At 35.4% G+C, this 14,137-nt stretch overlaps 1 long non-coding RNA gene across 1 annotated transcript; it reads left to right on the forward strand.

Moving 5' to 3' along the window:
- Positions 1–4,756: 4,756 nt before the first annotated feature.
- On the forward strand, positions 4,757–9,646 carry LOC127159718 (uncharacterized). Its single transcript, XR_007826530.1, has 9 exons — positions 4,757–4,814; positions 5,096–5,125; positions 5,567–5,593; positions 5,839–5,868; positions 6,370–6,552; positions 7,684–7,722; positions 7,973–8,020; positions 8,686–8,727; positions 9,042–9,646. It is a non-coding gene; the product is annotated as an uncharacterized LOC127159718 (long non-coding RNA).
- The last annotated feature ends 4,491 nt before the right edge of the window (positions 9,647–14,137 follow it).

Below are 14,137 nucleotides of genomic sequence, written 5' to 3' on the forward strand. Positions count from 1 at the left end.
TGGAGCTGAAGGATCTCTCATTGCTAAAGGTGATACAGAAGACAATCATACATCATACTACGATGGTGACGATGGGAGATTCAGAGGCAGACTGGAGCTGGACAGTAAGACTGGATCTCTGACCATCACAGACCTCGAAACTAAGCATACTGGAGAATTTCGACTAAAGATCATCAGTGACAGAAGGATCTTATTCAAAAGATTCACTGTTTCTGTCTCTGGTGAGTCACTTTATTTTTTCAGCACAACTCTAAAACTCTGAGTCTACTAATAATTGACATATTCAGTCATATACATATGACTGTTTCTCTTTATCACTGTATGTTCAGGTTTGTCTCCAGGTGCTGTAGCAGGGATATGTGTTATTATGCTGCTAGTGGCTGCAGCTGTAGCTACTAGTGTTGTCATTTATTATCGGCGCAGAGACTCTGAACTACAAAAACTAATACGTAAGTCATACAAAAGTCATGCAGATGATGAAGAATCACACAGTATCTTAGCGTTTCTGACATGTTCATCTGTTCATTCATTTCTGTTTCTATGTGCTGCTGTGACATAAAGCAAAGCTCTCTGAACAACTAAAGCAAATGTGTAAGTATTACAGCTGATATTAGAGAAAAGTGAGATGTATTGTACTAGAGTAAATGTGTAATGTTTTTTTTTTAAATAGTCAGTATTTATAATTTTCAACACAACTTCTGCTTGTGATTGATTTAGTGCAGGGTTACACTGACCTATCTCCTCATTTCTGTTTCTATGTGCTGCTGCGGCATGAAGCGAAAATGACTAAACAACTAGAGCAAATGAGTAGGTATTACAGCTGATGCAACGGCGAAAATTTTAGATTTATTGTGCCACAGCAAAGAGCATTGTGCATGGAGTGATTCTGAACTATTTGCATCTGTTCTTGAGTCAACAACTCACTGATTCAAATAATCTGATCAGAGCGAATCTCCTGTTAACAGTTTAGTGAATTCTGAAGTCTGAGCCCAAAATGGGAGATCTTTGGAGCCTCAGTGTGTTTTGTTAAAACCATACACATACAGCATTACTGATCATAAGTGTAGTCCTGCAGGGCATGAAGTGATTTTTAGAACAGACACACAGTATCTTCTCAGTGTTTCAGTCACGTTCATCTGTTCATTCACTCACTGTAAAATTTCTATGTGCTGTTGCGACATGAAGAGAAGTACTGTAAAAAAGAATTTCGTAAGTATTAAAACTGATGCAGCAAAAAAGGATTTTATTTATTTATTTTTTTGTAAAACAATAGCTCATAAATGTACTATGAAAACCAGTGTAACAGAGAGTTCTCAACTTTTGTTGAAAGATGAAGCAGTATCTGACAGCAGCTGCATTACAGACTCTTAAGTAAATGCTAATAAAGTTTGAGAAATGGTGAAGTCCATGTCATGACCCCTTGCCTTATGAAATAAAGGGATAAGATAAACATATAAGGAGATAAGATAACTCACTGATAATAGACACTGCAGTATTCCTTAAAAAAAAAAAAACTGGCCAATGTTACTGTTATTGTTACTGGACATTAAAATAAAGTGATTATTAGCAGCACGTGAAGAATCATACAGTATCTTCTCAGTGTTTTTGACATGTTCATCTGTTCATTTACTTCCATGTGCTGCTGTGACATGAAGCCGAGATCTCTGAAAAACTAAAGAAAATGAGTAAGTATTACAGCTGATAAAATGAGGTAAAAAATAGCTTCATTATGCATCAGTGAAGTTTAACATAAAAATCACACAGTATCTTCTCAGTGTTTCTGTCATGTTCATCTGTTCCTTCACTTATAATCTCCTCATTTCTCTGTTTCTATGTGCTGCTACAGATGAAGCGGATGTGAGTGAAAATGAAAAAAGTAAGTACTATAGCATTATTGTGCCACAGTAGATTTTAAAAGTATAATACAATGTTTCAGTCAATATCTATATGTTCATTAGAAGTATTGAGCTGCATGACATTTATATTCTGATGACTTTATATTTGTTATTTGTCATTAATAAAAAGTCATGCAGATGATGAAGTGATTAATAGAAGCACATGAAGTATCACAGAGCTTCTCAAGTGTTTGTCAAGGCCCTTTGTTCATTTACTTAAAATCTCCTAATTTCTGTTTCTATGTGCTGCTGTGACATGAAGAGGAGCTCTATGAAACACTAAAGCAAATGTGTAAGTATTACAGCTGATACAAAGAGAGAAAGGTGAACTTTATTCAGCTAAAGTACAGTTTAAATGTACAAAATAGTTTTCATTGGCAATGTTTATACTTTTAAGCCACTCTCTGCTTGTGTTTGGTTTACAGTGCCTATAGAAAATCATCATACCCCTTTGAAATTACTTTATTTGTCATACAGCCTGAAATCAAACCCCATTATAAAATAACTTATCCAGCTTTATTTACAATTTTGGTCTCATCACATCAAACCAATGAAAAAAAAAAAAACACAACAGTTCTGCAAATTAATAATAATAATAATAATAAAAATCAGCCCCTTGATTTATTACTTCATAGAGTCACCTTGTCCTTTAATTACAGCCATCAGTCTTTTTGGATATGTCTGACTCTGTACTAGCACACCTTGAGTGGGGAATATTTCCCCATTCTTCCTTGCAGAATTGCTCAAGTTCAGTCAAATTCTGTGGTGAGCACCAATGGACTGCTGTCTTCAAATCCATCCACAGATTTTCGATTGGATCTAAGTCAGGGCTTTGACTTGGCCACTCAAGAACATTCACCTTCATTCCTTTAAACCATTTTGTTGTTTTAGCAGTCCAGACCCAGACATAAAGCCTCGTAAGTTTTTCAAAGCTTTTCTCTTACCAATGTCCTTCTGGCTCTGTCATCCATTTTGATCTAGACAATGTGCTGGTGGTGCCATACACTTTCCACTTCTTAATGATGTTATGACCAGTACTCTGAGGGATAGCTATAACCTTTGAAATGTTTTTGTAGCCTTCTCCTAACTTGTGCCTTTCTACAACTTTATCCCAGAGGTCTTTTGAAAGCACTTTCCCAACCATGGTGAAGTTTTTGCCGTACCATGTGCTACTAACAGTGGAATCTTCAATAAACAGCTTGTTTTTTTCTGAAGTAAACAACATCACCACTGTTGATGTCAGGTGGCACAGTTACCTGGTGTTTAATCTGTAAACTGATTGCTTGCACCTGAGCAAACCAGGCATTTTACGGATTAATTTTTAATAATCCTCAATATATTTTTTTTTTTTTAAAATGCTATTTTTACTTTAAAGATGAGGGTTATAATGTATACATGCAGCTCCAAAAGTTAGACTTAATTTGAAGAGTTTCGTTGCAAAACGAGATATATCCATTTTGAGAAATGTTGGTTATTTGACATTATTATTTAAGACATCAACAGTCAAGTTCATTCACAATTTTTGTACATGAAACTATTACTTGAGCTCAGTGAAGGCCAGGGACACAATATTTTTCAAATCCAGGATATTTTTTATTTAATTTTATGTCCATAAATAGTTCATAAATAAGTCAAAAACCATGCCAAAATGCAACATATTTATCTTAACATTGTCAAACATCTTAAATTGGTTAAAAAAACAGTACATCATAAATATATGGAATAGTATATACAAAGATTGATTAATAATAATAAGATTCTGAGTTAGTTTTGGCCAGAACATACACAACATAACATAACATATAACTTTTTTTTTTTTTTTTTGCAAAACGCTATAAACGTAGCCTACGTGACTGACAGCTCGCCTACAGTATAAACAATTAAATGGTAAACGTTTTTAGTTTGCCTATTGAATCCTCTTTTTAAAATATATGTTTTTTGTTTTGATATTATCGTTAAATCAGTGAGCAAACTCGGAGCACTTCACCGGCATTGACTCTCTTCCCAGGGGATGCTGCGCTCGCGTGATCCTGACGTCTGTCCTAACCACCGCAGCATTTTGATTTTAGCTTATTTCGCTGTCCAGCTCAGTCCTCTTTGCTCATCCGCTATTTCCTATTTCTTGTTTGTATTTTCGCGCTCTTGTCGTCGTTGATTGGACCCGCAAACCGAAGCGTACAGTATCTGCGCGCTGCTGCCAATAGGTATCTAAAACGTCACCCGTAGTGTAGTGTTCATGTGAAATGTCGTCTCTGACATGATTTGCATGATTGGCTCATGCTTCACCGGCCAAACTGGCTGGTAAGTTTTTATCAATACCCACCAAAATGATTTTTAACCCGCATTTGGCGGGTTGGCGGGTGTTAATTTCGAACCCTGGTTATATCGCACTTTGTAAAGAAACTGGTCTGGCGGATATCGCGTTTTGTGAAAAAATACATTTTATAGTAGGTCTAAAATGTACATTCTTAAATTTTATTAATGGCAGCATTTCACACATAGATTAAGGTACATCTGAACAGTGATTTCCAATAATAAAATCCAAATGTCAAAAAATGGCGTTTATCGCGTTTTGCAACCAAACTCATCTTGCAACCAAACTCATCTTCATTTATTTTATTTTATTTTCCAGGGTGTAACAAAAGATAAAGGGAATGATGGTATACTATATGCACTATAAGTGTGATTGTCCAGTATTGAGCTGCATGCCATTAATATACTGATGACTGAATAACATACATTACTGTAATTGTCACAGATCATTATTAAAAAGTCATGCAGGTGATGAAGTGATTTTTAAAACCACATGAAGAATCACACAGTATCTTCTCAGTGTTTGTCTCCATTCACTTATAATCTCCTTATTACTCGTTCTATGTGCTGCTGTGACATGAAGCAGAGGATACAATAAAGCATTACGTAAGTTTTACAGCAGATACAGCAAGAGAGAGAGGAGTTTCATTATGTTAAATGTATAGCCTAAGGATTTTTCATAGTAATTATTCATGATCACTGAACAAATTTAAAAACAAATTAACATAAGCAATAAATGCAGTGGAAAGTATTGTTTATTGTTTATTCACATTAATGATGATTTCACACATGACAATACTGTAATTCTTAGTGATCATTAAGTATCTTAGTGCTTTTGTCATGTTCAGTGTTTCATTTCTGTTTCTATGTGCTGCTGCGACATGAAGCGAAGCTCTCTGAACAACTAAAGCAACTGCGTAAGTATAACGGCTGATATGAGAGAAAAGTCAGCTTTACTGTGCTACAGTAGATTTTAAGTGTGTAATATGGTTTTTCATAGTCAATATTTATAATTTTCACCACAAATTCTGCTTTTGTTTGATTTAAGTGTGATTGTCCAGTATTGAGCTGCATGACATTTAAATACTCATCATACATGTTATATACTACATTAATATTTCCTGCTAAAATGCTGAATTTACAACTTTTTAGATCTGTGTTTGATTAAATCTGTTTGTGTTATAAGGGGTCGAGCTTCAGTTATCTGTAGTGTTTGCTCATGTTGTGTTGTCATGCTGTTATTGAAGCTCATAGAACTCACAGAAAACAGAAAGCTGTATTTGATAACTCATGTGTCATGTTCATCTGTTCATTCACTCATAATCTTGTTTCTCTGTTTCTATGTGCTGCTGTGACAGGTGAACAGAAGATCTCAGAACAACTGTGTAAGTATTAAAACTAATGCAGCAAGAGAAAAATTAGCTTTAAGAGTTTAAATGTAAAATTACTTTTTAGATCCAAGATTTTCACCACAAGTTCTGCTGTGTTTGATTTAGTGTGTGATTGTTTAGTGTTAAGCCGAATGACATTTATGTACTCATGACTGAATCTCTGTTTAAAATGGTGAATTTACAACAAACTCACTTGAAATGTCTTCATTTCTGTTTCTATGTGCCGCTGTGGCACGAAGTCGAGATGTCTGAACAAGTAAAGCAAATGAGTAAGTATTAAAGTTGCTACAAGAGAAAACTTCATTATACAACATTAGAGTTCAATAAAAAGAGTTACAGGTGTTAAAATATATAAAATAATTGTTGTGAGAATATTGTTTTTTGACAATTCAATTACTGTGCTTTTTTTTTTTTTTTTGTATTTTCAAAGTATTTTGTTGACGTTTACTTCACTACACTAAAATGTATACTTTACTTACTATACTTAAAATGTATATTGTTCTGATACATTTCTCCAGACCCTTTTATGTATGACTGCAAACAACAAAACAAGACTTCCAAGAAAAACTGTGTGGGTCATTGATTGTGTCATCTCACATAGACAAACCTATGAGTCATGCCATAAAATCTGATCTCTATAGCTGGTTCAGTTTGCCTGGTCTCATTGTGTTAAATAGTTATTCATTTACAGGTACAGGCAATTTCAAAACTCTGATCACATGCACATTTGATCTAATGTCTATAGCGTTGTTGTATTTCTCTGTTTCTAGGTGCTGATGTCACATAAGACGAGACACAGAGACCAGAGATCAGAGAAAGTGAAAGGCAACGGTTCATTTTTGTTGAAGAGACTGCCATAAGTAAAGCATTTGGTCCTGATAAGAGATTGAGAGACAGACAGGGCAGGAAGAGAATTGCAATCAGAGCTGAAAATGAAGAAGTTCATGCACATGGTAAGTAGTTGTCTTTTGATGTAATATTTTTAATATAAGAAGGGTTTGTTTATTCAGTTGTGATCATGGGTAACACTTGTCCACGTTTTTAAAAGTCAACTTATGGTTTTGTGTGAAGAACAGACCTAGATGTAGATCATTATTCACTGAAAGTATCCCATCAGCTGAAGTTCTCAAATCTCATTTGCACTACTACACATGCGTCACATGTAGTCCAAGGAAGGTGATGAAGACGAAGGTAATCCACAAAAGGCTTTAATTATTAAAAAAAAAAAAAAAAAAGAAGCATGCACGCAAAATACATGAAGAATAACAAATTCAAGGCAATACATGTGACTCTAAACAATAACCAACCGCGAACTGAACAGAAAAGACACTTTAAATAGGGTAGCTGATAAGGGCAAGGTGATGGGAGTTAACTCATACTGAACTAATGAGAACAGGAACATAACCAAATAAGGACAAACAGGAAATGGAAGAAACCAACACAAAGGACTAAACCAATACAGAAGACAGAACCTATGTAAAACAAAACACAACAAAAGAGTTTATAACTGTGACAAGTCGTCAAGTTTAAATTGAGTGAGTATAGGATTTAACACATGGCTGATTTTGTACAAAAACAAAAATTTGTTGTTAAAACAGGATTAGATGGAAACTCTCCTGGAAATGAACTAAAAGAGCTAAAAGGTGATTTTTAATGCTCTCTCTCTCTCTCTCTATATATATATATAAACTAACATTAACAAACACACACTGTGAAAAGTATTGTTTATTGTTAATTGTCATTAATGTTAATTTTTAATAATAACGATTTAACTATTGTTCACACATTACAACATTACTGCAATTGTTGCTGTTCAATAAAAGTCATGCAGATGATGAAGTGATTATTCGAAGCACATGAAGAATCCAACATTATCTCACAACCAGTTCCTACATCTTACGAGGTGGCTAATTCATACAAATTTGTAAAACCTCACTCGTATGATTTGTGTGACAGGTAGGTTTAGGGGTGGTCTTTCGTATGAATTTGTACGAATTGGCCACCTTGTGAAACATGTACGAATTCTTCTCAGGGTTGCTGATGTTCATTCTCTTATAATATAATTTCTCTGTTTCTGTGTGCAGATTTCGCAGATGATGTGAAGATCTCTGAACAAGAAACAAGTAAGTACTACTGATACAGCAAGTGCAAAATGTGTTTCGTAGTGCAATGAGAAATGTTCGGTGAAAACGCATAGTCTGCACAGACACTGAAGAAGCTACTGATGTTTAATTTTTGTATTTAAAAAAGCAAGCCTTGTCTTAGTGTTTTAAGTATCCTATGTAACCTTTATAGGTACAACATGTATTTTTTGTGCATTTCGATAGATACTAAACAGTATACACAGTTTCTTACAAGTCTTTGTTTGTATAGGTGCTGATGCTACAAAAGAAGAGGCAACGAGACCAGAGATCAGAGAAGGTGAGAGGGAACAGTTAATTTATGTTGAAGAGACTGCCATAGTGAAAGTTGTGACGTATTGTCAAGTATAGTGACCCATACTTGAAATTGGTGCTCTGCAATTAACCCATCACAAGTGCACACACACAGCAGTGAGAAGTGAACAAACACACACACACTGTGAACACACACCTGGAGCAGTGAGCAGCCAGTGCTCCAGCACCCAGCAATTGGGGGTTCCGTGCCTTGCTCAAGGGCACTTCAGTCATGGTATTGAAGGTGGAAAGAACGCGGTTCCTTCACAATCCCCACCTTCAATTCCTGCCGGTGCCAGACTCTCTAACCATTAGGCCACGACTGCCATAAGTAAAGTGTTTGGTGCTGATAAGAGACTGAGAGACAGACAGGGCAAAAGAGCCTTGTAATCCGTAAAACCATTACTGAAGATGCTGGAGTTCAAGTAGTTGTCTTTAAATGTAACATTAAAAAATAATAAAATAAACAAATAATCAATTATTCATGGGTAACAGTTGGTACTCCAGCAAAAGAGATGTAATGTAACAACATAAAATTACAATTAAAAATGTACTTTTTTTTTTTTTTTTCTAGTTTTCATGTGACCATGTATAATAAATATAAATGTTTCATTGTCTAATTTGTCTGTGATTGTTTTAAAACTGGAACAGATAGATCGGCTCCTGGAAATGAACTGGAAGAGCTGAAAGAAGGTGAGATTACGTTTTTGTTTGTACATAAAAAAAAAAGTAAAAATCCTCGGAACACAAGCTGCCAGAAATGAATGTAGGTGTATGAAAGTTTGTCCTGAAAGAAATGGCTAATTTGTAAATATTTTAATGCGTCAAAGGATCAGTGTGAACTTTACATTTAAGTTGACTGAGTTCACAATTATAAATGCTATACTCATTTGTGAGAAAAGAGGAAGTGCTCAAACAGGATTCAACTTATAAAATGAGTCAAATGGGCTATTGACAATGTTATTTAAATGAATAATTTCTGTGATTGTTTCTGTGTTTCCTTTCAGAATTAACAGGAAGAGAAATGACTGAAGAAACACCTTTTATGAGCCAAAAGGAAGCGGATGGACTGAATGAGTAGCTATAGAAGATTCCGTTTAGTGAGACACGACACATCCACAAGTGTCAATCACTGTGACATCATCAACATTTCAGCTCTGTCTTTTACAAGCTTCTAGAATCCATCCAGTCAAACTGAGAAATGTACTCCGTGTCTCTTGTGTAAAAGTTTTTGGTTTCAGATGAACAGGGAAATGTGTTGTTGAAACAATGTCATTTAAAATGTTCACTACATACTTGTTATCCTATGATGTGTTTTACCACAGAAGTATCTCTCAAACCATTGTGTGTTGTACACAGATAATGTTCTCATTTAGCTTTGACCACAGTGCCTCTAAAGAGCACATGACCTTCTCCTCATGTGTAGAAATTCATCAGACTGTAATCAAGACACACACAGTATTCAATGTGACACTTTTGTTGCAGAAATTAACCTATTAATTAACTAGTAACTAAGTTACTGATCTTTTAATGGCTGACTCCAGTTATTGTCTGTTGCGATTGGAGGAATCACAACATCATTCTATGCCTTGTTGATTGAGTCTTTCTCTGTTTGTTCTTTGTTTGCACTCTTGTTGTAATTGATGCTTATGACAATAAATACTTTATGGTTTGTAAGTTATTATTTGTTTGTGTATTGTTCTGAGTTTGTTTATATTGTTAGTAGAGAGATGTTCAGCGTTGGAGTTGAATACTCCTGTGTTTTTGTATGCATTTTGCATCTGATTTTTGTTAATTCGTACAAACTCAAAACGTGGTGGATGCTGTTGTTTACTTTTGGTGAGGAGAGTTGGATGATTCGTTGGATATCTCTCGGACTGATCTCCGTTGGACAGGATTGTGGTTTCCTTGGATCAAGCTGTAGACTTTAGGGTCACGGGGACAATCGGTGGAGATCATAGAGTTAAAGGAACATTACCCTGCCTATCTGGAAACCTTTCAGCGCTCCGTCCATGACCCAAGAGTGGTGATGTACTTTATTTTTTATTTTCCACTGACTGCTGGTAAGCAAGTAATCTTTTCTTTCGACGAGTATAAAGATTGAACTGTGCTTTAAAGGAAATCTCTAATATGTGGAACTGTGATGGGTGAATTTACCTGCAAAGTGATTCATGTTCTTTTGCAAGTCTATGAACATTCTGAATTTTTGAATGGACTGAGTATCATTTTTCCTGGATTTTTGAAGTCAACATTTGAACTGAACTGATTTAATCACACTGATTGTGAATGTGAAAATTTTCAGTGCTGTAAAAGAGGAACACTGATTGTTGTTTAAGGTACAGCAGAAACAGTCACAAATTGTTGTTGTTATTATCTTTATTGTTGTAATTTTTTTATTTAATTCTGAATTGATTGAATTTGAAATACTTTCACGTTTCCAGTAAAGAAACAAAACAAAAGAAAGAAGTTATGACTCATTTAATTTGTCTTGAGTGTACTACCTTTCACTGAAATATTTCTGTCTAGTTAAACTGTAACTGTGTACGTTAAGTTGAGTCTGTTATACTAAGGAGTGGGGTGTCTCATCTATTCTGTTAGATTTAGGGGAGGGTGGGTTGTGCAGTCAAAAGCTTGTATCTTCAAAGTTATCTGCACGCTCACACACACACACCAGGTCCCACCGTGTATAAAGTAAATCCTGGAGCCCACCTCACCTCATCTGTAGCACTACAAAGCAACACGATAGGCACCAACATATAACTATCTGTTAATAGAGACCTAAAGCATTTGGTGGGGGGACTAAGATCCTGTTACTCACTCAAGTCTTCCTTAGTCAAGGGTTTAATATTTCCCCCACAAGGTGGCGGCATACCCCCTACTTTTACTTCAGACTCGCTTAATTCCAGTCTCAGCCCAATCAGAAGTACCAGTACTTACATAAAAACCTAAACCTATACAAAGTGTAAAGTCCTAAATGAAAGAAAACAAGTTGACAAAAAAGACTGAATCCAATATTTGGTGATAATATAGCTAATGACAGATTCATAAGCAATAGTCATTTTTGACCAGGAACACCACAACTGTGACCTTTTGCAATTTTGTACAAAATAAAAGCATTTAAAAGCAAACTTCCTGATTAAACATCTAGTCTTACTAGTCTTTCACTAGTGTGAAAAACTGTGCAATTTTTCATAATTTTTTATCTCATATTACACAACCAGAGGATTAAGATGGTCTGATGAAGCTGATGTTGGTGGTTTAGTTTAGTTAGTGGTTTCCAACCATGTTCCTGGAGCCCCAAACACTGCATAAATTGCTTGTCTCTTTATGCAGTGTTGGTGCTGATTTGGTTGGTCTGGACTCTGGAATTTGATTGTGGTTTGTAGGGAGCATAATAAGGACACTGCATAAACCAAACAATGATTTTAAGGTGAACACTATGAAAATACTTGATCAGACCAAAAATCTGTAAATCAATGTATTTTAGATAACTTAACAGCCATGAATGCAACAAAGTGTTAAATAGTCGTGATGAGAGGTAAAAATGGAACTAGATAAAAAAAAAAAAAAAAAAAAAAGTTCGCCCAGATAAACTTTAGGTTGGCTTGAGAAAGCTTAGCCTGAAAGTTTAAAGCAGTTGTAGAAGCTTAAAATGTAACATTGTTGCTAGCATACTTGATTAGCATGTTGCTAACATGATTAGCACGTAGTTAGCATGTTAATAGCATGATTAATATGAATTTAGAATGTTGTGAACATGATTAGCATGTAGTTAGCATGTTGCTAATCGTGTTTCTAACATTATTATCAAGTAAATAGCAAGTTACTAGCATGATTTTAGCATGATTAGCAAGTTAACTGCATGATTCTAGTTGCTAGGCTTAGATTTTATGAAAACCATGGTCATTAATTAGAAAAGATTTAGTAGTGTGAAATATAAACTGAAACGACTAAAGTTCACACATTTATTTCGTTGTTGTCAGCTTTTCCCTTCATAGCTTCTCATTTCACACTGAGTGTTTTTTTTTTCCCCCACTTGTGGTCAACATCTTCCTGTTTGACTTATTGTTAATGGAAACACCCACATCCATGATGAGATGTTTAAGATAATCACACTTTTAACATGTAAACTTACCTTATATTACACCACTAAAGTGTTTTTCAAGTCATCTGTGAGTCTGTTTACACCAGGTCACTTCATGTGTTTTTACTGGTTGGACAACTATCTGTTTTCTTAACGGGGTCATCGGATGCCCATTTTCCACAAGTTGATATGATTCTTTATGGTCTTAATGAAAAGTCTATAATATACTTTGGTTAAAAAATCTCAATGGTTTTGTAAAACAACACCCTTTTTACCTTGTCAAAATGAGCTCAGCAAAATATCATCCCATTCTGAGGGATTGTTCTTTTAAATGCAAATGAGCTCTACTCGCCCCGCCCCCCCTCTCTTCTCTCTGTGGAGTGACCAGCTGCTCTAAGGTTTTGCTCTACTTTAGCCGCAAAACCTTATACTCACTTCTGCTGTAAGTGAAGATGGATCACAAATGATTTGCATGAACATAGATGCATTTATGTAGATTGGGAGGCACATTCCTTTCACAAACAAATGTAATCCACTGCATCTTCAGCGGCTCAGATGTCGGGAGTAAATGATGACCACTATTTTCATTATTATATCCAGCAACACAACGCCTCAATCGGATCCCTGCTCCAGTATCAAAACAATGGAGGTCGGACTATTGCAGCTGATCTGAGATAAGACACTCATGTCAATCAACTATTATGGGAGCGGCCTCTGTTGGTGTAATGCCACACCGACAGGCATCTGACCATGGCTTGATTTGAAAAAGGGAATATTATTTTTATTAATTAAAAACCACTGCATGGATTTATATCATTATAGGGTAGATTTGTACATACACTGCCAACACACATTAATGTTCAAACTACCTGTAAAAGTAAAGTTTGCGTCCGTTGACCCCTTTAAACATTCACACCAAAGCTGTGTCCCAAAGTGGAGTGCACACACTTCAAAGTGCATGAGATGCTCCACTTTTGCAGGATTTCCTAATTGCGCCACCAGGTGTTCCCAATTACCGCTCCTGTCGCATAGCAGCGGTGTGAGAGGGGCGCTACCATCCTGACATGTTTAGACGTTTAAGTTATGGAGCCAACATTGGTCATATTTGTTTTTATATTTTATGTTTTACTGGAGGAGATGGTGGGAATGTATCAGGTTTGGCCAAGAGCATGTCCGGGTAAATTATATTGTTTTGCTGCATCCTTGCTGGATTACAATTTTAAATGCATTCTTTGCGTTTGAACCGACTTGAATAATGTAAAGATACATATGAAAAAAATACAAAACCATGCACACACATATATATAGCAGTTCAAATACTATCTAATATGTTACAAGGGGTGATTTTATAATAGTTTATTGTCTTGATGATGAACATATTTAGAAACCCTGATTTTAAGTAACCAAAAAAATAAAACTGTGAATCCATAAAAACAAATTATGCATTGTTCATTTCAATGTTCAGCGGCAGCAGAGTGTTTGACATGTCTCGTTCCACTGTCCACCGCATTGTCCACCGAGTTGCTGAGGAGTTGGTGACCATTCGCCACCAAGAGATTCACCTCCCCGAAGACCCCAGAACACATGGAGGCAGGGCTGGACTTAAAACTGATGTTGTTTTTCTAATGTTGTAAATATGTTGTAAATAGGTGTAAAAAGTATTTTCAGTAACATATAGAACAATTAGTTTCAACGTGAACAAAAAAATATATATTTACTGGACAAAAAATAAAATAAACATATAGAAGAGTGTTATGAAAAAAATTATAAGCTGCTTTATAAAAATGTACACATTGTAATTTACAAATTGTACATAATTCTCTTTTATTTACACATGAGAATATGCAATACAAATATACAAAATGTTCAAGAATTATTCATTTCATTCTTAACAAAAATACATCCATACTTATTATTATTCTGGAGTTTGATGTCCTCCCTGAGTAGCTCCACCAGCTTCCACTCACTTCCTCACCTGTCCCAGGACACTTGCAATCCTAAATCAGAGCAAATAAACCA

Source organism: Labeo rohita, unplaced genomic scaffold, assembly GCF_022985175.1.
Source record: "Labeo rohita strain BAU-BD-2019 unplaced genomic scaffold, IGBB_LRoh.1.0 scaffold_245, whole genome shotgun sequence".
Lineage (NCBI taxonomy): Eukaryota > Metazoa > Chordata > Actinopteri > Cypriniformes > Cyprinidae > Labeo > Labeo rohita.